General features: G+C 42.5%; 1 protein-coding gene and 1 long non-coding RNA gene across 6 annotated transcripts in view; one reads left to right on the top strand and one right to left on the bottom strand.

Annotated features, from left to right (window-relative positions):
* Positions 1-4,148: 4,148 nt before the first annotated feature.
* LOC123330020 lies at positions 4,149-7,545 on the bottom strand. The gene is made up of 2 exons (XR_006545709.2): positions 6,486-7,545; positions 4,149-6,319 (listed from the first exon to the last, which is right to left on the bottom strand). It is a non-coding gene; the product is annotated as an uncharacterized LOC123330020 (long non-coding RNA).
* Positions 7,494-21,218, top strand: part of FBXW7 (F-box and WD repeat domain containing 7) — a 230,164-nt gene continuing 216,439 nt past the window's right edge. For 3 of the 5 annotated variants that reach the window (XM_025268177.3, XM_025268175.3, XM_044930531.2), the window contains exon 1: positions 7,697-9,001. The gene's annotated coding sequence lies outside the window, so the exon portion shown is untranslated. Of the gene's footprint in view, positions 7,577-7,696; positions 9,002-21,218 lie in introns of those variants that run through there. The other 2 variants (XM_044930530.2, XM_044930529.2) reach the window with 2 other exon arrangements.

Genomic DNA, 21,218 nt, shown 5'->3' with positions numbered 1-21,218 from the left:
GCTGAAGAACCTAAGGATAGCTTCATCCTTGAAATGGAAACCTGTTTATTGAAAAGGAAGCCTTGAACACCTATCTGGAGGGGACTGATGGTCTCACATATGATTCTCTCACAGAAAAGTCAATCCCTAGGGTTTTTGTTTTCTTTTCCCTAAAAGGCCTTTCATAGTTTGAGTTGGAACTCAGAACTCCTATTTCTATACAAACAATATAACAAAAGAGGGTTGCATTCTCAGGACTTGCGATTAAACTCCACAACTTAACTTTATGTTTTGCTCTGTTCACTGTTTGATTTGGGTCAGATAGTGCTTCTCCAAGAGGCAGCTAAGGAATCTGGACTCCTTCTGGCATGTGAGCCAATATCTGAGCATCCTTTGCTTCTAAGCCTATAGACAGAGGAGCTAATTATCTCATGGGAAACTAGGGATCAAGCCTGGACATGACAGACATTACTTCTGCCCATGTTCTGCAGGCCAGACTAATCACGTGGCTCCAGCCTAACTGCAAGGGAGGCTGGGAAACAGTTCTTTGTGACCAGGAAGAGGAAAAAGGCACGTGGGCCTCTTGCATCTACTTGAAAGGTTTTGTGAGGATTAAATGAAGGGACAGCACATTCTAGGTTCTTGTCAAGTATGTTCTTCCTTGCTTTATAATGAGCTAAGCACATTCTACTGGTGACAGGTTGCAGTGGTGGTGGGTTCCATTACAAAGGACTCCAGTGCAGGTGAAGAAACTCAGGTACAGACTCTGGTAGAGTTAAGCACAGGTTGTGGTAACCTGAAAGACAGGTAGAGAATAAGAGAACCTAAGAACTGAGAGTTAGATGCTCTTGAAAGGGTGCCTATAAAGTCAGGACAAATTCAAGGAGAGGAGAAAGAGGTAATAAGGGCTTTGGTTGGGATAAGAGCAGGGCCTTCCAGGGGAGGCATGGTAGGACAAAGGTGGAAGGAAACAGCATCTAAGAAAATGTACAGGTAACTTTTGGAAGACAGGGGAGTGCTTAGTACCTCAGTGAGTGACTCCCCCAACTACTAAAGCAGCATGGAGTCAAAGGTGAGCGGAAAAGCAACTGAAGAAAAGACCACCTTTTTACTAAGATTAGAGAATGCTCTTAGTGGACTTAAAATATAACATTAAAAAATGATACAATGTAAAGCAATTACTGCCAAATAGTATTAGAGAGTCCAGTTTTTAGTTTCCCTAAAAATACTTAAACATTTAAATATAACTGAAGAATGCAATATGTTAACTCGGATTGGATCAAGTTGGGGGCAGGACACAAGCGATCAAAAATACTGTTGGTATTTTATGCTTGAAATTTGCTAAAAAAGTATATCTTAAACTATTTTTAAGTATCCCAACAAGCACACAGAGGGAACTATGTGAGGTAATGACTTTGTTAACCTTATTGTGGTAATGATTTCAGAGTATGTTCCCTTTCACTTTTCACTTTCACACATTGGAGAAGGATGGCAACCCACTCCAGTGTTCCTGCCTGGAGAAACCCCAGGGATGGGGGAGCCTGGTGGGCTGCCGTCTGGGGTTGCACAGAGTCGGACACGACTGAAGCAACTTAGCAGCAACAGCAGCAGCCACATCAAATCATCACTCTGTGATACAATGCTGTCTGTCAATTACATCCCACGAAGCTGGAAAAAAATGCTGTTGGGACAATTAGGAAAATTTAAATGGGAATTAAATTTAGATACAGATTTTTGTTAAATTTTTTAGGTCTGATTAAAGGTTGGGCTTAGGTATATTCTTTTCTTAATTGATATCTGCTGAAATATTACCTAAGGAAAAGGATGAAGCATTAGGATGCCTGAAATTTAGTCTCAGATGGTTCAGAAAAAGTACCTAAGGCAAATATATCAAAATGTTAACCATGACTGAATCTAGGTGGAAGGTGTATGAAAAGGAGTTATATTATTCTTTCAATGCATTTAAAAAAATTGTCATAGTGAAACATCTGAAAAATGTCAGTAAGATCAAAGTTTCTAGCCTGTGATCACTTATTTGCTTATCAAGACAATAAAGCAGTCGTCTATCTATCTGTCTATGCCTATGTGCTAAGTCTCTTCAGTTGTATCTGACTCTTTGTGACCCTATGGACCATAGCAAACCACCAGGCTCTTCTGTCTATGGGATTCCCCAAGTAAGAATCCTGGAGTGGGTTGTCATGCCCTCTTCCAGGGGATCTTCTTGACCCAGGGATTGAACTCACGTCTCTTATGTCTCCTGCATTGGCAGGTGGGTTCTATACCACTAGTGCCACCAGGGAAGCCTATATATATATATATACACATATATGTTGGAAAAGGAAATGGCGACCCACTCCAGTATTCTTTCCTGGAAAATCCCACGGACGGAGGAACCTGGCGGGCTGCAGTCCATGGGGGTCGCAAAGAGTTGGACATGACTGACTGACTCACACACACACACATGCACGCAGTTATGGCTGAGTTGTATTGTTGTATAGCAGAAACCAACACCATGCTGTGAAGCAATTTTCCTCCAACTGCAAGGAAAGAATACATCATCAGATAGCTCACACAGTTTCAGACGGTGTTAGCTGAGGGGAAGTGTCAAGCCTGGGACATACTGGCTGCTGCTGCTGTTTATTGCTCAGTCGTGTCCAACTCTGTGCAACCCCATGGTCTGTAGCCCCACAGGCTCCTCTGTCCATGGGATTCTCCAGGCAAGAATACTGGAGTGGGTTGCCATGCCCTCCCCCAGGGGATCTTCCCCATCCAGGGATCAAACCCAGGTCTCCGCATTGCAGGTGGATCCTTTATTGTCTGAGCCACCAGGGAAGCCAAGGACATATTGGCACCAGACTACAAACCCCATTGAGCCAGGACACCACTGTTCTCACCATTATATGTTCAGCACTTAGTCTAGTGCAGGAAACAGGTGATAAGTAAATTTCTGTTCATCAAACGGGGAAGTAACTGTGAAAATTCTGCACTTTGGATAGATATCCTAACCCTTTTATGTTTTCTCTATATCATTACTCCTTGGAAAACCAAAAATATACAAATAATATTTATAGATCTAGTACCTTTAGCAACTCCCTACTGTTAACTCAATAAATCAACTTTGAATTTCAAGCCAAAACATTTAGAAACCTTTCCTTTTCAGAGTTAAGTTACATGTAAGCATACCTTAATATTTTTATGAAGTCATTTTCTTTAACTGTTTCACTCAATATTTTATTTTAAAAATAATGGCTAGACTTTACTAAAGATAGTGACTATTAATGACAAAATCAAATGAAAGATTCCTCTGAAACTTTAAAGCTAAATTATCAAATATAACAAGTGATTCAAATTTATATTAATTTTGCATTATAACTAGCAGTCAACTGTCATTCATTTTCAGAATCAATCTTTTTGCAAACCGAGATGATGATGAAGGCCACACAGGGACAATCTCATCAAACAGTTGATAAGTTTTCTATTTAACAATGTCATCAAGCTCTGATATCTTCCAACGTTTTTAACAGCACTATGATATTATTAAGCAGCTGATCACCAAATCCAAGGGCCTTTGCTGCATCATTTGATACGACCAACCACTGCTTTATTTTGTAGTTCTTCTTTCAGATGTTGAGGAAGTATGGTTATTCTCTGAAGAGGCCAGGGGTCAAGTGATAGACTGGCTATAAGCAATGAAGGAGTTTTTTTTTTAAAGCAGGTTTCCATGTAGCCCCTTTTGAGCACTATCATTTATATTAATATTTAAATTTTTTATTCTTTTATTTTTATATGTACCAATCTTAATCTGATTCTAGAGCTATTAGGCTTAAAATAAAGTAACCTTATCCAATGGTAGAATATGAGTTTTGCCATGTGGAGGTGAACTACATTCCATAGACCAGGGGAACTAATTTCCCTTGCTGCCTGAGTGTATGACGTAACAGCAAGCAATCTATTTGAAGACTTGGGGCTGAGTCCAGGCTTCCTTTTTATTTCATCTTCTGACCCTGGTTAAGTGATTTAATTTCTGTGGTTCTTTATCCAATCTTAAAACAGCACTCACTCCAAAGAACTGACAGATAGGAACATGATAAAATAGTCAAGTAGAATACCTTGGGAAAATGTGTCAGGTAGTGACATGGATGGTGTGCATTTGATATTAATGGGTAAAATTAAAAAGAAAAACAAAACATGTATTTTAGCAGGAATTGTAGGAGGGAAGAAAAAGCCATTGTAACTTTCATAAAATGAATGAAACTGGAAATGAAAAAAAATTTGTGCAGGTGAAACAATTTGTTACATAGTTGCCTATAAAATACAAAGCAAGAGTTTAGTTACACAGGTTCATTGAATAAACATCTGACTACATACTTGAGGAAAACTAAGTCACACCAAAGCACCATGAGGGATTCCAGCAACACTTTAATAGTTCAAAGTGTAACATTATTTGGTAATGTAAAAAATATAGCCTTATAGACCTACTCTTAAGAAGTTTATCATCAAATTCATAAGAGATAATTAGACAAACTATTAATATAATTATTCTTATTTTGGAAAGAACTTGTCCCAAATGTAACTCATTTGGTAGTATTACCTTACCTGACATATATTATTCAAATATGAACTATAAGGATATTGGAAAGTTGGGTATCTCAGTGATTAGGCATGAAAATGATAACACATTTCACAAAAGAAATACAAATGGCCAGTTGATATATGAAAAAGTCCTCATCGGCATCAGCAATTAGGGAAATGCAAGCTCAAACTCCCACCAGACTGGCAAGGCAGAAAAGGACTGACTATATGGATTGTGGTTGAGGGTGTGGACATGAGGTTCATACAATGCTGGTGTGAGTGTAACACTTTAGAAAACAGCTTGGAATTATTCATTCAAATCTAGAACACACGTAACTACTCCCAGGTATATACCATATAGAAACCAGATGTGATGGAATACATATGCAAGAAATATTTACAGCAGTATTTACAACAATTTCAAACTGGAAACAACCCAGATATTCATCAACAATAGAATGGCTAAATAAATTATGCCATATTGCCATAATGGAACACCGTAAAACAGCAATTAAAATGAACAAACTACAGTTATATGAACAACCCAAACAACGTATCACAGATTAAAAAACATGTTGAGCAAAAGCTGTAATCAAAACAGGTTACATACTGTTGTTCCAAGAGAAAGGGCAAAACCAAATAATATGTTGTTTAGAGATACACATGCTTGTAATAAAACTATAGAGAAAAGCAAGGAAATGGCTATCACTAAAGTTAGAATAATAGTTACCTCAAAAAGGGAGGGAAAGAGTTGTATTCCGGAAGGTCACTGGGATACTTCTAGGGTGCTGGAAATGCTCCATTTCTTGACCTGGTTGGTTACATGGAGGCTTCTTTTACAATTACTTATTTTACTGAGTAACTGCTTTATGCATTTTAATGCATATTTCACAATCAAACCACTAAAAGTAATTGAATATTGTAGATGGAATTTCTAGAAAGAAATACTGCTAGAGAATTTAGCTTATGAAATCTTTTACAGCAAAAACTACTGATGTGGGATAATGAAGCTGATAAAATAGTTTCTCATACGAGCTCACTTTCAAGTGTAGGAGAAAAGAACCCTATACAAATATCCCTCTGTTATATTTTAACATACTATGCAGATCCTTATTATACACAAACTGATGAGCCAGGGAAAGAACTCTGTATCCTAAAACTTCAGATTTCTTTTTTTGAATTTCGAATGAACCAGTTGTTTTCTTCTCTGGAGCAGTAAGAAATGAAAGCACTGAAGAGATGCAGACCAAGCTGGCAATGTAGGAGCTTCCTGTTCTGCAGCCGCCAGTTCCAGCTGTTTCCTCCAGTCAGCATACCGGGTGGTGAACTGGGTGGGTCTTGCCTAGTAAGCTAGTGCAGCTGGAAGTTCATCAGTAGTTGGCTGAGGGCTCTCCTCCCTGCTATGCTGCCTCTCAGCACCAAGGTTCTCTGGTGGAACCACTGACAACGAAAACCAATCAGGCTGCTGAAAAGCTCCATGTGGTTGGTTACACACTTCCCTGGAGGTGTCCTCTGCTGGGTTGCAGAGCTCTGATGTTTGCATTTCTTCTAGCCAAAGTTAACAGAAATCTGTGGTGCTAGGCTTTACAAAATCCCCTCAATCTGTGTATTTTATTCCTTCAATTTCCATCAAAAAATTAGGAAGAGGAGCAAAACCCCAAATGATTTACACATGTAGCCATGTGGGGCTATCACTCGCTGTTCAGATTCCTTGTGAGTCTTATTTGGAAGGATCTGGCAGGGACCAGTCATAAGAAGAGAGTCAAATCTAGGGTAACTTAAACACAGGAGGATTAATCTGGCTCTTAGAACTTGGATGAACGGGCAAGAGCTACTTTACCAGTCTCTTCTTGCTTTGGCAATATCCGTCTCCACCCCCTCCTCCCATTACTTTTTCTGCAACATTTTAATAAAAACGAGCCCTTGTATTTTACCCAGTTACAAGGTTCCTTGATGTATTTGCATATGGTGGTGGCAGCAGGGGCAGAAACTCTGAGCTCCCCAGATCTTTATATAAAAACCTGCCCCTAAAGATCCGTAATAGTCACTATCGCTGCTTCCGGAAGAGGTAATGTGCGCCAGCGTCCAGAGACCCAACTGCGGAATCTGCTTCCTTTCGTCCCTGCTTTTATCCCCTTCTCACACTATTCATCAGGACAGGTGCAAGACAGATTTCTGAGGAATCTGAAATCGTTTTATCTTAAAATTTCCTGTCCTAGAGAACTACACTGTCAACTTCATGAGTTTTTACTTGAATTTACTTTCCAGGATAACACCTGTAGGAAAACCAGTATAAATAGTAATAATATTTATTTTAGAAAGGAAATAGCCTTTGAGTCAGACCTGAACACAGGCCAAAATTTCTTGATTACAGTAATGGACACCGATTAACAACCAATACCAGCTTTCCAAAGCTCCAAGCCACAAACACGAATGATTCCTAAAAGGGAATCAGTACTAAATTCTCCTCCTGAAAAGTCAAAAATCCTTCCACAATCCCTGGGAGGACGGCTCCCTTCTTTCGTCCCAGCAGTTCGCCTCCTTTTCCACTAAAGACTCAGGTTGGGACTCCTCATTTCAGCCGCAGCCCCATTTCCTTCGGGGGGAGAGGGGTAAGAGGGATGTGTCACAACTCGCATCTTTACAATGCTACGCAGTTTACAAAGAGCTTGGACTTCCGTCAAACTCCTCTGAGCTCCGCGAGTGAGGGAGCCATTCATTCATTCATCAAACATTTGCTCTGCCTGACCACGCGTCATCGGGCGCTGGTGTCGCTCCACACCAGGGGAAGGGTGGGGCGCTCGCGCCCTCGAGCAGGTGCGGCAGATCAAGCTGTAAGATAACTTCTCGAGCAGCTGGGCTTTCCGAAGGCCCGTTTGGGGCCAAATGCCTCACCTTCGGGTGGTGCGCGCCCGAGCATGGCCGCGCGGCCTGGGCCTCCTCCTTGCTCCCCAAGGAGCAGTCACCACCTGCTCTGAAGGAAACCGCTACAGAGCAAGCTCTCTCCACCGCCCTCGGGTCAGGGGTAAGCTCAGGCGGCAGCTTAGGCTCCACGCGGCTCCTCCCCTTCCTCTCTTCTGTTCTGACGCGGCCGTAGAGGCGGCGGCAGCGACACCGAGTCCGCGGCCCGAGGCGCACCCACCCGCTCGCCGAGCCCGACTTCCTCTTCCCTTGGAGCGTCATCAGAGCGCGCCAGAGGCGCCTAGGGCGGGGTGGTCGGAAAGGTGAAAAAAGACTAGGGGAGTGAGCCTCCGAGCGGAGAGAGAAGGGAGGGGGTGGGGGAGAGAGCGGTTGCTAGGTGACTTGCGTCATTGTTGCGCGCCGTTTTCCTCCCGCCCCTCTCTCTGGAGTGAGGCGAGAGCCCCGCACTGAGCGAGGGAGACAGCGAGCTGAGCTCTGGGCGCTACCGCCGCCGCCGCCGCCGCGAGCGTGAGAGCCAGGGAGCATCTGAGAGACCCAGCGCCCGTGCACCGGCCGCCGCCAGGACCTCTGCCCTGACCTGGGCCGGCGGGAGCCGCGGCCACCTCTCTTCTCCCCCCCTCACCTTCCCGGCCGGCAGCCGCGGCTGCACACGCCGGAGCCCGAGCCGGAGCCGGTGGCTGGGGGGCAGGGAGGTGGCTACCTCGGGCCGGGACTAGTCCGCTGCTCCGCGGGGAGAGGACGCTGAGGAGGGGCCGGAGCTTCTGTTGGTCCCGGGGCGCGGGGCGAGGGACCCCCAAGGTGGAGGGCGGGGGTCCCAGCCGCAGCGACACATGCGGGAGCCGGGAGCGGGGGCGGCGCCGAGCGGAGCCGGCCGGGTCCCCCACCTCGCCGCCGCCTCGGCCACCCGCCCGGGGCCGTAGCATCTCGCCGCGGAGTGCATGAGCCGGGGCTCCACGCCGGGCAGACGCCCCCCGGCTGGGGGGGCGGGGACCCCGATGTGAAGCGGCGGCCGGGGCGGCGGGGACAGCGGGACCGGCGCCGCCGTCCTTCCCTTCCCTCCCCCGCCCCTCTGCCCCCTCGGGGGGTCTCCGTTCTCGGCCCGTCGCCGGCCCCCCGGCTCCTCGGCAGGACTCCGGGAGGAGTTCTTAGAGCCCCCTCCCTGCCCCAGCCCCGAGGGCGGCGGGGCCGGGGGGGACCCGGGGGGCCGGCCGCAGCCTCCGCCCAGAAGAAACTTTATAAGACAAAAATCCGAAGCTTCCCAAACGGGACTGTCGGGGAGAAGTGGCCCGGGACGGGCAGAAGACCCAGCCTGAAGAGACCCAGGAAGAGGAAAAGAGGAGGTAAGCCGGGCCGCCGCTGCCGCCTCTGCTCCGGCCGCGCGGAAGAGACCCGGGTGGCCGCCCGGCTTGGCGATCCCAGCCCCGCTTCTTGCTCAGCAACGCGCCGGAGCTGCGGCGGCTACCGCCTCGGTCCCTGGGAGGACAGGAAGCAGCCCGCTTTCTCAGCGCCGCCGGTTCTTCTCTAAAGTGTGAGTTCCCCGGGAGGGGGAGTTGGAGGGGCGGGTGTAGAAATGGGGAGGATGCTGGGGCGTCCTCTGGAGTTTGACCGATGTTTTCCAGGAGTGTTGGGAGTGTGTAGATGAGAGGGGTACCTTAGTCCTCGCTGCCTGGAGAGGCATCCGGCAGCCCGGTGTTTTGTGACCTTTAGCGCTGGGTACGTGGGATACACACAGGTTTCTCTTCGAGGAGTTCTTTCTTTCTTCCGAGTGGACACTTGCCCCTTTCTGGCCAGTAATTAGCAAAAGGAAATTGAGGAAGCCCGAGTCTATAGGTGCACAAAGGACATCTCTGTAATATCTCTTTTCCTGGTACACCGGGTGGGAAACTGCGCTGTAGTTTTTGGCCCTGGGCAACTCATTTGGGTTCCCAAGGGGGAACGTCTGACACTGTGAACCCCTGAAAGTAAAACTTTTTTTGGTCAGTCTTCTTTGAGAGATTTCATTTCAGGAGCAACTGGTATAGGAGTTGTTTTTTTTACCTTCTCGTTTCCTGGGTGTAATTCCTGTGTATCCGGAGGATACTAACAGATTGCAGTTACTCAGGAAATTCTGGGTTCTTAGGAATCGCAACTGATTTGGGGGAGAGAATTTAGTACTTTAACCAGTAAAAAAGTTACTAAATTTTTCCTTAAGTGCTTTTTTTGGTAGCATGTGTCCTACTTGATGACTTGAAGCTTTGCTTATTTATCTCATGCTTCTCTATACAGTGAGGAGAAACTTCTGATGTTCAATTCTTTGAAGAAGAATGTTTTTCCTCTTCCTTTATTTTAAAAGTGAAGTCTGTGAAATCTTTTATTTGTAATTTAGGTATCCTCTCCGTGTGCCAAATTAAGGTGCAGGAAAGTAATTAACATTTCATATATTTGTACAGACCATAAGGGTACGGTGGAATTTTATTTAACAGAACATAGGCAGTACTAACAATTAGGGCCCCTCCAGACAGCTGTGTGAACTCACACTCTCTGAAGCCACTGCTGAGAGAGGCTTAGTGGGAATGAATGTAGAAAGTTTGTGGGAATGCGGTTATCTATGCTCTTTTCATTCAGGATCTTTTTAAAAACTTTCTCGAAACACTTTGCATCCTGAATTGTTTCTCTTTTGAAGAAATGAATTCTACAAGTTTATTAGCCTCTGAATTATGTAACGGCTCATTTATTTCTCCCAAACCTGTCTCAAGTTTCAAGACACATCCCAAATTTGTGTTTTGAGAATTGCTAGAACAAGCTGGTGTTCATCTTTTCCTGGTTTTGTAGATGTTGATTGCTTCTCTTTACCATCATCTTTCCTGACTTTTTGTCTGTCTTAGAATGATTTCTTCCACGCTCATCATCACTTTGCCCTCCTCTGGGACTTCTCCAGGTGTATTGTTTTGTTTCTCTTTGTATGCCTTGTTCTTGTTATGCTTTTGTTAGAAGTCTTAAATTCTCTTTTAAATAGATACTGACATCAAAATATTGAGCAGTGTATGTAGTATTAGATGTGGAGTCAGCATCGAATGTCTGTAGATCTGTTATTTTGTGACCTTGAGGAAGTCATGTATTCCATACTTTACAAAGATAGGAGGAAGAGAAATGTAGTTTTGCATAGACTTATTTTGGTGGGGCGAAAAGGAGGACAGAGCAACAAACTAATCTGAGCGTATATTATACTCCATCAAAGTTGTTTACAACTTTAAGACTTGTATTGTTTTGACTATACATTGGTTAAAAATCATGGTCTTTTATTGTATATTTGAATAGCAAAGAAACAGCAAAATATTTGGGGGTCCCTGCCTTTGAGATGCTTTTGTGTCTGGGCGGCAGAGGCAGTGGAACTTGCACAGAATTGTAGGAAAGGGAGAACGGACTAGTTTCCATCCATGACCACTATGTTGGCTGCTGTTTGGTGCCTTATAGATGTAAATTTATTTGGACAGATTTCATTAGAGAAATGTTGATGTTGGACTATACAGAACTTACTGGAGTATCTCAGTCAGGGGAAGGTGTTTTTTTAGGAAGAAAGAAGAGGTGGAGATAAAGTGTTTTGAACTCTTGGAACTGGAGGGTGTGAGGGACAAATGTAATTAGGAAGTTAACTTAGGGGAATACAGCGGGAATTTGTTGGGTAGGCTTAGGGCCAGTTTGTGTGGATACACGTTTACAGTCCGAAGAATGAATTGAGAGTAGTGTTTTTGAGAGGGTAGTTTTAGACCATTGAGGATAAATTGTATTTTAGGCCAAGAGGCATTGCACTTGGATTAGGATTTTAGTGTTCTAGGGAACTAACATTTTTACACCAAAGTCCACTGAAGGGCAATAACAGATGCAAGAGTGGAGAAGAAGATGCTCCCAATATGTTAGTATGGTACTAGTGGTTTCTTATAAACAGTAATTAAAAAATGGGGCAATGGACTTTGTTTTGGACGTTAAATTTTAGGGTTAAAGTTGGATACCGATGCAGTTTCAAAACAGTAAAATAATGAGTAATATGCTGAAAACTGGGAGTCATTATTAAGTACTATGGTCTCTCTATAGTGTTTGTGGAGAGAATGAGCCGAAAAATGGGTACATTTACTTGGGAGGAGGGGAATTTGTTAGCAAAGATACAGGAAGAACAAAGAATGGATGCGACGAAAGTGAATGAGAGTTGAAATTGAAAAGGAAGGAATGAGCTTTAAACATGGCTGCTAGTTCAGTCTTAGGGCATATGGTTATCTTTGACATAGCTAACAAGCTCTTCATAGGCTATATAGGTCCTTTGAGATTTAAGTTCAGAAGAATATATAAAATTTCAGTTTTAAGGAACTTATACAAGAAGGGACAGATCTGTTTCTTCAAATTCATCTTTTTAAAAGTTTGCCTTTCATTATTATCCTAAGTTTGGTCTTTAACATGACGAAGTGGTGCTAAAAATAGCTGGCAGAGAAGGCTACTTCCCCTGCTGCAGTTGGTGCGTGTCTTTGTGTCCCATACAATGGAGGGGATATCCCTGTGTTGGCACAGCATGCTGAAAATGCCTTAAAAACCTTTCTATTAAAAAACAAGCAAAAACCAATTTGGCACTAAAAAGAATTTAGACATCTTCGAAGCATTTATAGACACTGGAAGACTGATCTTTAAGAAATTGAAAATATTTAAAATTTTTGCGGTGAAAGTTGCATATAGGGTATTCTCTAACAAGGCCTTTCCAGGTGATGCAATAGTAGAGAATCCACCTGCCAATGCAGGAGATGCAGTTTGATCCCTGGGTCAGGAAGATCCCCTGGAGAAGGAAATGGCAACCCACTCCAGTACTCTTGCCTGGGAAATGCCATGGACAGAGCGGCCTGGTGGGCTACAGTCTGTGGGGCCTCCTAAGAGTCGGACGCGACAGAGCACAGTGCAGCATCATCAGCATCTAACAAGGATTAAGGATTACGGAGGTAGGAAATACATTATCGCGCTTTTTTGTGCTCCTTAGTTTGATCACCGTCTTAGTAGCTTCTTTGGCCTCCTCCTCAGAGCAGTAGTTGGAATGGCCGTAGCTGTTCAGGCAGGGCGCTGCATCTGAGGTGGCTCCAGGACTTGGGATATGTGCCGTGTGTGCCTTCTCTTCTCACCCTCTGCTGCTGCTAAGTCGCTTCAGTCGTGTCCGACTCTGTGCGACCCCAGAGACGGCAGCCCACCAGGCTCCCCCGTTCCTGGGGTTCTCCAGGCAAGAACACTGGAGTGGGTTGCCATTTCCTTCTCCAATACATGAAAGTGAAAAGTGAAAGTGAAGTCACTCAGTCGTGTCCAACTCCTAGCGACTCCATGGACTACAGACCACCAGGCTCCTCCGTCCATGGGATTTGCCAGGCGAGAGTACTGGAGTGGGGTGCCATTGCCTTCTCCTCTCACCCTCTAGTTTCCACATTTTTTCTGCAGGTGAAGTCATGTTTTGATGAACTTTAAAGGGCCTTTTTGGGTTGACTTGATCTACTAGTAAAGACAGTGGGGAAGATGGGGCTCGTAGTAGGGAGTGTGCTCTGCCTTAGCAGCTTTGGGACTCATTTGGGATGAGTAAAAGAGTCGTGTGTGTGTGTGTTTAAACATTGGGTGATCCCAAGCCCACATGTAGTTAGCAGCAGCCCAATTCGCATACTTGAAGGTGGTTCTTGGAGAAACCTTGTGTTTCCCTCCAGCATCTCATTGTGCAGAGGAGGGGTTGGCAAACTTTTCTTTGTGAAGGGCCAGTTAGTAAATAGTTTAGACTTGGTGAACCATATGGGCTCTGTTGCAAAGATTCAGTTCTGCTGTTGAAGTGTGAACACAGCCACAGACAGTATATAAGTGAATGTGTGTGACTGTGTTCTAATAAAACTGTATACATAAAAACCAGGTAGACTGGGTTTGGCTGGTAGTTTAGGGATCCCTGGTATAAAACACTGCCAAGTCCACTGACATGTGTGAGCTTCCTTCCACTACAGAGCTGGGACCGGCTATTTTAGCTGGTCTCTGCTTTCTCAATGAGATGTATTTCTTGGAGGCTGTCTTAAAATGATTCTGCAGAGTCTTCTGTTCAAAGGTCCTTTTGCCTCCATAGAGATGAAACCTATGGGCCGAGGAGTGGAGGCAGTGCCATCTGTAAAGGGATGCAACCAAAGAGTAGGGACTGCTGGATTTCTCATCCAAAGACACCATAGCATGTAAGGTGCCATATGGTGATATACTGGCTGTGTATCGGGGCCAGAAGCATCTCTGAAGTATCTTTGAAGAAACTTGTGAGTATAATTTTGAAAGGTTCTGAAAATAAGCTGTAGAGCATTTACTTTAGATGTAAAATTAGAATTGTTCATGGTTTGTTTGAATCAGGTGAAAGTGCTAATCAAACCTTAAGATCATTAAAGTTTAACCCTTCTGTTTCTTAAAGCTTTGGTCATCTTCTGCAATGCCCTTCAGTGGGTAGAATTATTGGCTCCACAATTTTTGTTTATTTCACGTATTAGATCTTAACTGATCACTTAAATCACTTAATTGTGTACTTTAAAAAGTTTTGCTGTGTTCTTAAGGTTAAATGTAGCATGGGTTATAGATTCACCCAACAAATAAATCTCAAATGTGTTGTTTAGAAAGGACAGTTCATTTTGTTCAATGTTGCATCATAGCTAATAACAAAACTTTTGTTTCATTTGTTAATATTGGATGGTGGTATGTTTTTACTCTGGTTTCATAGGACTTATTTATCTCAGGCAGGGGAAGGGATTATTCTTGCAGTAGTGACCACTTTTTAGTTTCAAACCTGCTTTTACTTTACATAATGTTTCTACATGTAATTGATAACTTCAGTTCCTCTTCTTTTAAAAAAGGAGTCTGACAATTTTACACAGCCTGACAATTTTAGTATACCTTTTAGAAAGAAGGTTACTGTAATGTTGCTTTCTCATTCATTAGGAGAGGATTGTTTCTTTGCTCTTTTCAAAAGTCTTCCTTTTATTTCAAGCTTAAGGATTAGTGGCAGTTTAAAAGACACAAGGTGTCTGTCTCCTATCTGCAGATATTCCAAATAGAAATATTCTATATTGGTGACACTTTCAGTGGACTAGGGAAGAGAGGTGTATAATTTTTTTTTTTTTTACTTGTAGCTGAATTGTCATTACCAACAGATGAGTAAAGTTGTTTCCAAATAATGGACTCCTGCTGTTAAACATTTCTACTTTGTGTCTTTTCCCCACCCAGTGGCAAGCTGGTCTGTCTGAGGCCTCAGTGTAGTAGATTTTGGCTACTTTCTTGTGATACCTCATTGATACTGTATCCTCATCCCTTTTACAACAGGTTTAGAGTGTTTTCTAAATCTGCTTGAGGTTTTCTGAACACTATGGGATATATATTTTCTAATAATTACACTTTTACACACATGCATAGTTAGCAGTTCATCCTAGTCTGTCGTAAGAATTGCGAAATATTTGAGGGAATATCTGTGCTTGATCTGGATGTTGAGTGACAGAACGTATAGCAGTTTTTCTAAAATGTTCCCTTAAAAAGTTTTGAGTAACAACTGATATCTCTAAAAGTGTAAGCTAATAGAAGAAAATATGTTTGTGTTGTATTATCCTGCAATGCTGGATGTTGAAAAGTAATGAACAAAATGTGCAAGAGATGTTATTGCTTGGTATCTTGTTTTTTTGCTCTCTTCCCCTTCACCTAAGGGATAGATTGTAGCTCAGTCAGATACTGTGCAGTTTCTGTTGCTTTGCTGTTTCGCCTCTGCCCTTTTTTTCCAGCTGAAGGTTAGCTGCTGGAAATCCGGTGGCTTTAGGCAGGAGGTTGCATGAGCTGTGTGTGTGTCTGTGTGCACACGAGTCATGCTAGATGCTCCTTCATGGCTGCTGTGGAATTTAGGAACTATTAAAAAGATAGTGGTGCAAAGTATTTCTACTTATCACTTGGGCTTTCTTCTGAGAGATTCACCATAGGACAAGATCCTGAACCCATCAATATATGTTAGGTCAGATGTGAAGTGTCAAAACAAATTGCTGGTTTGTTTTTGGAAGAAAGTATGTATCTTAGTGAGACTTTTAGGATGGCATGCTTTTCAGGCAGGTAGTGGGTAGTAATAGACCTTTGCACAACATCTCCAGGTCTGAGAAGGACTTGCCCCCCTAACGTTGTTATTCAGCCGCTCAGTCTTGTCCGACTCTTTGCAACCCCACGAACTGCAGCATGCCGGTCCTCCTTTCCTCTGTCATCTCCTGGAGCTTGCTCAAACTCATGTCTGTTGAGTCAGTGATGCCATCCAACCATCTCATCCTCTGTGGTCCCCTTGTCCTCCTGCCTTCAATCTTTCCCAGCATCAGGGTCTTTTCCAATGAGTCCGCTCTTTGCATCAGCTGGCCAAAGTATTGGAGCTTCAGCATCAGTCTTTCCAATGAATATTCAAGGTTGATTTCCTCTTGGATTGAGTGGCTTGATCTCCTTGCAGTCCAAGGGATTCTCAAGAGTCTTCTCCAGCACCACTTACAAATGGTGGGTAACTTAGAACTGTCTAATGATAGAAACTATTATACATACCTGGAACACGCAACATGTTGCTAATTTCTCATTTCTCTCATAAAATACATTGATGCTCTGGAGGCAGAAGCCCTGTTAGTTAGGCAATACTTTCCTTACCTTTGTGGCCTAGGACAAGCTACTTAGCCTTTTGCTATCGACTTCATCACCTGTTGATGGGGATGTGTCTTACACAGGGTTGTTGTTAGGATTAAATGGGATAATGTAAAACATATGCCAAGCTCTTCCAGTGCCTGGCATATAGTAAGATGACCCATGACTGTTAACTTACTATCTTTTAAAGTATAAAAGATAAAAGGTAAAAATCTTTTAAAGTATAACATAGACAGAAGGCTAATGTCAGGCTTTATGTTGCCCAACATGTAAATTCAGCCTTGAGTTTAACAAATTATTCTAAAGTAATTCTGCAGTGTTTTCAAAAGCCTCTGAAACAGTGTATGATTCATTAACATTTTTATTAAAAAAAATCTTAAATGGCAGAACTGCTGTGCTTATTATTTATAGAAAAGAAAGACTTATTTAAACATAACCAGAACTTGAATTTATCCCTAAAGACCTCAATAGTGCTTAGATTAGAAAGGACTCTTTTTGGAATAATTTATTGATTATGTCTGAAAGTGACTATGGTTTAAATTGTCCATTTAGAAATAGCAGTATGTAATTGGGTTATCAAGCCATTTAATTGTCCATCTCTAACACTTGAGAATAAAAAACTTTGAAAAAATCATGAAATTTAATAAGTTTTATTTGTATCAGTACATCTCAAATTAAGATGGAAGGAATTTTATTTAGGTGATTTTGTTTTAACTAAATTTTTAGCTTTCTCCTTTTTCTAAAATGATGAGAGGGAGGAAGGGATATTCCCTTTTCATGCTTAATGTTTATTAAATGCAGGATCAGCTTTCAGAAATAACTTTTCCTTTACTTGGCAGAATCACTCTTCTATTGGCCAGTTCAAGAAATAAATGCTTCTTGATAGTTTTTTGTATTTGGAAAGTATTTCTATTTTGAGAACAGTTTGCCTATGTCTTCATAGTTTGTTTATTTAATAGAACTGTATGTTTAAGATAAGTGTATGAAAAAAATCTGAAGGCAGAAAGAAAAGACTGAGATACGTTCCTTAGCACTGTTTTTCTTGCCAACTATTGTCCTCGTTCTTATGCAGAAATTAGATTGACATATATTAGTGAATCTCTGGTTAAGTAATTTAATGAATATTTTAATTTTTAAATCCAATCTCTTAAATATTTTTCTTTGGTGGTTGCAATTGGAGTTTTAATTCTGGAGTTATGCTTCTTTCCATTTTAGACATTTTCAGAAAGAATTATGGTTATGAATAGGTTACTGGATAGGTGGGAGAAGAGCATAGTCTTTCTAGTGAGTTTAATTTCTTCCTGTTTGTTTATTATGTCTATAATATCAGAGGCTATATAAATAAATACATGGGTCATTAGCTTTCTTTTGCATGATTGGTGGTCTCTTCATTGATTGGGTGACTTTGATAATATAACCTTTGGAATGCAGCTGTAATAAGTGGGGAACATTTTTTTCTACCTGAATATTACATAGGTAGGCTTTTTTTTTTAATTAGAGAAATATGAAAATTTTAACTCACTATATTAGAAATTTAGAGTAGGAAACAAAAGATTTCCAAGTTTTGTAAAGGCCTGTTAGGAGGAGAGGAGAGATGGGATGTGCAGAGGAGGGGAGACACCTAGTGAAGGAGGGGACGAAGCAGCAGACTGGGGAGAACGGCCCAGGACGTGTTGAGATCAGCCTTAGTCAGAGGCCACACCCTGTTATTTCTTTGGGTTGTGGACATGGGGTGTTACCACTTGTTATCTACCACCCTTTGAAATGTTGATTAGATGCTTGACTCTAGTTCCTAGTTTTTCAACATCTGGATTCTTTAAACCATTGAAGTTTTAATCTGTGTGGAATAATCTGTGTATTCTAGGGTGGGAAAATTTCCATAGTACCTGCTCGAGGAGGGGGTGGACATACAGTTTTTGAATATGTTGGAGTTTCCTTTTTATTTTGTTTCATTGTTTTTCCTCATGGACCACATTCCCCTCATTGGCCACATTTCCCTAGCTTTGCCTAAGAAGGGTATTTGTAATTCTCTGTATGTGACAGAGTAGCTGAGAGGTAGGCCTTGGAGTTAACAGCCCCAGGTTCCAGCTGAGCTGTTTCGTGACCTTGGGCAAGTTATTTGTTCAGTATGTGAATCCTGTAAGACTGAGATGATGATAATAGTACCTCTCTCTTAGAGGTTAAGAGGGTTGAGATAATGGATCACAGTGTCTGGCTCAGTTAGTGCTCAATAAATGGTCATTATTGCAAGAGTAATAAATATTACACTATTACTGTTATTTTTGTGTTGCTCAAGGCCCCTGTGACCTTTGTTTTTGAATATGTCACTCCTTTGAATACTGCTTTTATTCAGCAGCGATGTTCATTGAACACTTACTGTGCCAGGCATTGATTTAAGTGAACAGAACATTATAATCCCTGCCCTCTCGAGGCTTACATTCTGGTTGAAGGGTACAGAATACGTAAAAGCAGAGCCGATGACCCGTCTCTCATCCTGTGAAATTAGGTGTTTGGCCTCCTGTGTCTGAGCCTCCGCTGACCAGCCCTGCGGGTCTTCACCTGTGGGTCTTCGGTGTCTGCTCCTGTTGCTGTGCTTCAGAGGCTCTGTGGCAGGAGCACCCTAATGGCACATATCTAGTCTCACTGTGCTCCAGCTACCGCTCGGTCTCAGTTTTAAGGCACACTTTTTACTCCATATTTCTTTGGCTTACTGCTTAAATTGGCTATCACACATCTTTCCTTTCAGGCCCCACACTTCTGTTTCACATTATTTACAGAAGTGTTACTCCTCCCCAGCTTATCATATTTTGCTCATCCATTTCATTTCCAAAGAGGGGATACTAGAAACCTTTTTTAAGAAGTATTCCCTGACTAATCTAACTATTGATATATGCTTTCCTCCTGAAAGTGAAAGTTGCTCAGTCGTGTCCGACTCTTTGCGACCCCATGGACTGTCCATGGAATTCTCTAGGCCAGAATACTGGAGTGGGTAAGCCCTTTCCTTCTCCAGGGGATCTTCCCAACCCAGGGATTGAACCCAGGTCTCCCTCACTGCAGGCAGATTCTTTACCAGCCGAGCCACAAGGGAAGCCACAAAGGAGCTTTCCTCCTGCTCTTTTTTAATTTCTCACCTTCTCTGTGTTAATGGAGGTATTTTACTTGGTATTCTCTCTTAAAATACTTTTCTTATATCTCCAATTAAATTGTAAGCCTTTTTAGGTCAGGGACCACTTTTCTATTCTGAACCTTGGCTTCCTCACTTAGAAAAAAGATAATATCTACCTCACAGGATGTTGTGAGATTTCAGAGAGGTAATGTGTTGAAAATGTCCTGAGCCAAATCCTTAATAAATGTAGTTTTGTTTTCTTTGAACCACTCTAGTTCCTAAAGTTGGTACTGGGCATACATACAGTTAGTGCTTAAAAAATACTTGTTAATTTGTCCTGAGTTGAGGTTGAGTCTTTTTATTTAACTTACACTTGTGTGGATTATTATAGTTTTTACTTCCAGATAATATTTTCAAGTATCAGATGAAAAAGGCTGAAACGTGAACAAGAGACATTGGAACGGTGCTTATAGTAGGGACCGGAGCTCTGTGTGGGGTTCCATGCAGGCTGGCTGTGTGATTTTTTGGCAAGCTTTTTAACCCTCGGCCTCAGTTTCTTCATTTGTAAGATGGGGAAAATAAAAACTACCTCAATGATACTATGTTGTTAGGTTAAATGAGATAATAGGTGAGAAGCATAGAACACTGCCTAGCGCATAGCAGTAGCCTCAGGGAAATTTGGCAATATCTAGATGATGTTTGTGGTGATCACAGCCAGGGAGGCGTGTGTGAGGGGGTGCTCTAGTATCCAGTGGGTCGAGGCCAGGTGTAGTCATGGTGCAGGACAGCACCCTGCAACTAAGGATTATCTGGTCCAAAAGGTCAGTGGGGCCAAGGTTGGGAAATCTTGCTTTATCATTAAGCAGTTTCTCATTTGTTTATTATCTTTGTAGTATAAGGTACTTTGCTAGTTGGATTCTGTATGAATACTGACTTCCTTCACTTGTAACTAAAAACTGATATTGTGTGCAGTGTATATATTTATGCATTTTGTGTGTTGTGTACATGTGTATATACTTTTATGAATGTCTCTGCATCTTCCTATTTTCTCTGCTTGGAGTATTATTTTCATTTCATCTGTTAACACTTATCTAAGACTGAACTACCATCTCTTCTAGGAAACCTGTCCTGGTTAGTGTGATAAGGTGTTTTTTCTTCTGGTTACCCATGGTATCTATGTGGCTTTTATAGCACTTAACATAGTTATTTCTATTTTTCTATTTTCCTGGTTGGTCAGTTCTTTGAGGACAAGGGTTCTTTCTTCCTCATTTTTCAAGAAGTAACAGTTCAGTTGCTCAGTTGTGTCCGACTCTTTGCGACCCCATGAATCTCAACACACTAGGCCTCCCTGTCCATCACCAACTCCCAGAGGTCACTCAGACTCATGTCCATCGAATCGGTGATGCCATTCAGCCATCTCATCCTCTGTCGTCCCCTTTTCCTCCTGCCCCCAATCCCTCCCAACATCAAAGTCTTTTCCAATGAGTCAACTCTTTGCATGAAGTGGCCAAAGTACTGGAGTTTCAGCTTTAGCATCATTCCTTCCAAAGAACACCCAGGGCTGATCTCCTTTAGAATGGACTGGTTGGATCTCCTTGCAGTCCAAGGGACTCTCAAGAGGCTTCTCCAACACCACAGTTCAAAAGCATCAATTCTTCAGCGCTCAGCTTTCTTCACAGTCCAACTCTCACCTCCATACATGACCACTGGAAAAACCTTAGCCTTGACTAGACGGACCTTTGTTGGCAAAGTAATATCTCTGCTTTTCAATATGCTATCTAGGTTGGTCATACCTTTCCATCCAAGGAGTAAGCGTCTTTTAATTTCATGGCTGCAGTCACTATCTGCAGTGATTTTGGAGCCCCCCAAAATAAAGTCTGACACTGTTTCCACTGTTTCCCCATCTATTTGCCATGAAGTGATGGGACCAGATGCCATGATCTTCGTTTTCTGAATGTTGAGCTTTAAGCCAACCTTTTCA

This window comes from Bubalus bubalis, chromosome 17, assembly GCF_019923935.1.
Source record: "Bubalus bubalis isolate 160015118507 breed Murrah chromosome 17, NDDB_SH_1, whole genome shotgun sequence".
NCBI classification, from domain to species: Eukaryota; Metazoa; Chordata; class Mammalia; order Artiodactyla; family Bovidae; genus Bubalus; species Bubalus bubalis.
The sequence above is the reverse complement of the archived record's forward strand: the minus strand, read 5'-3'. Positions and strand labels throughout refer to the sequence as shown.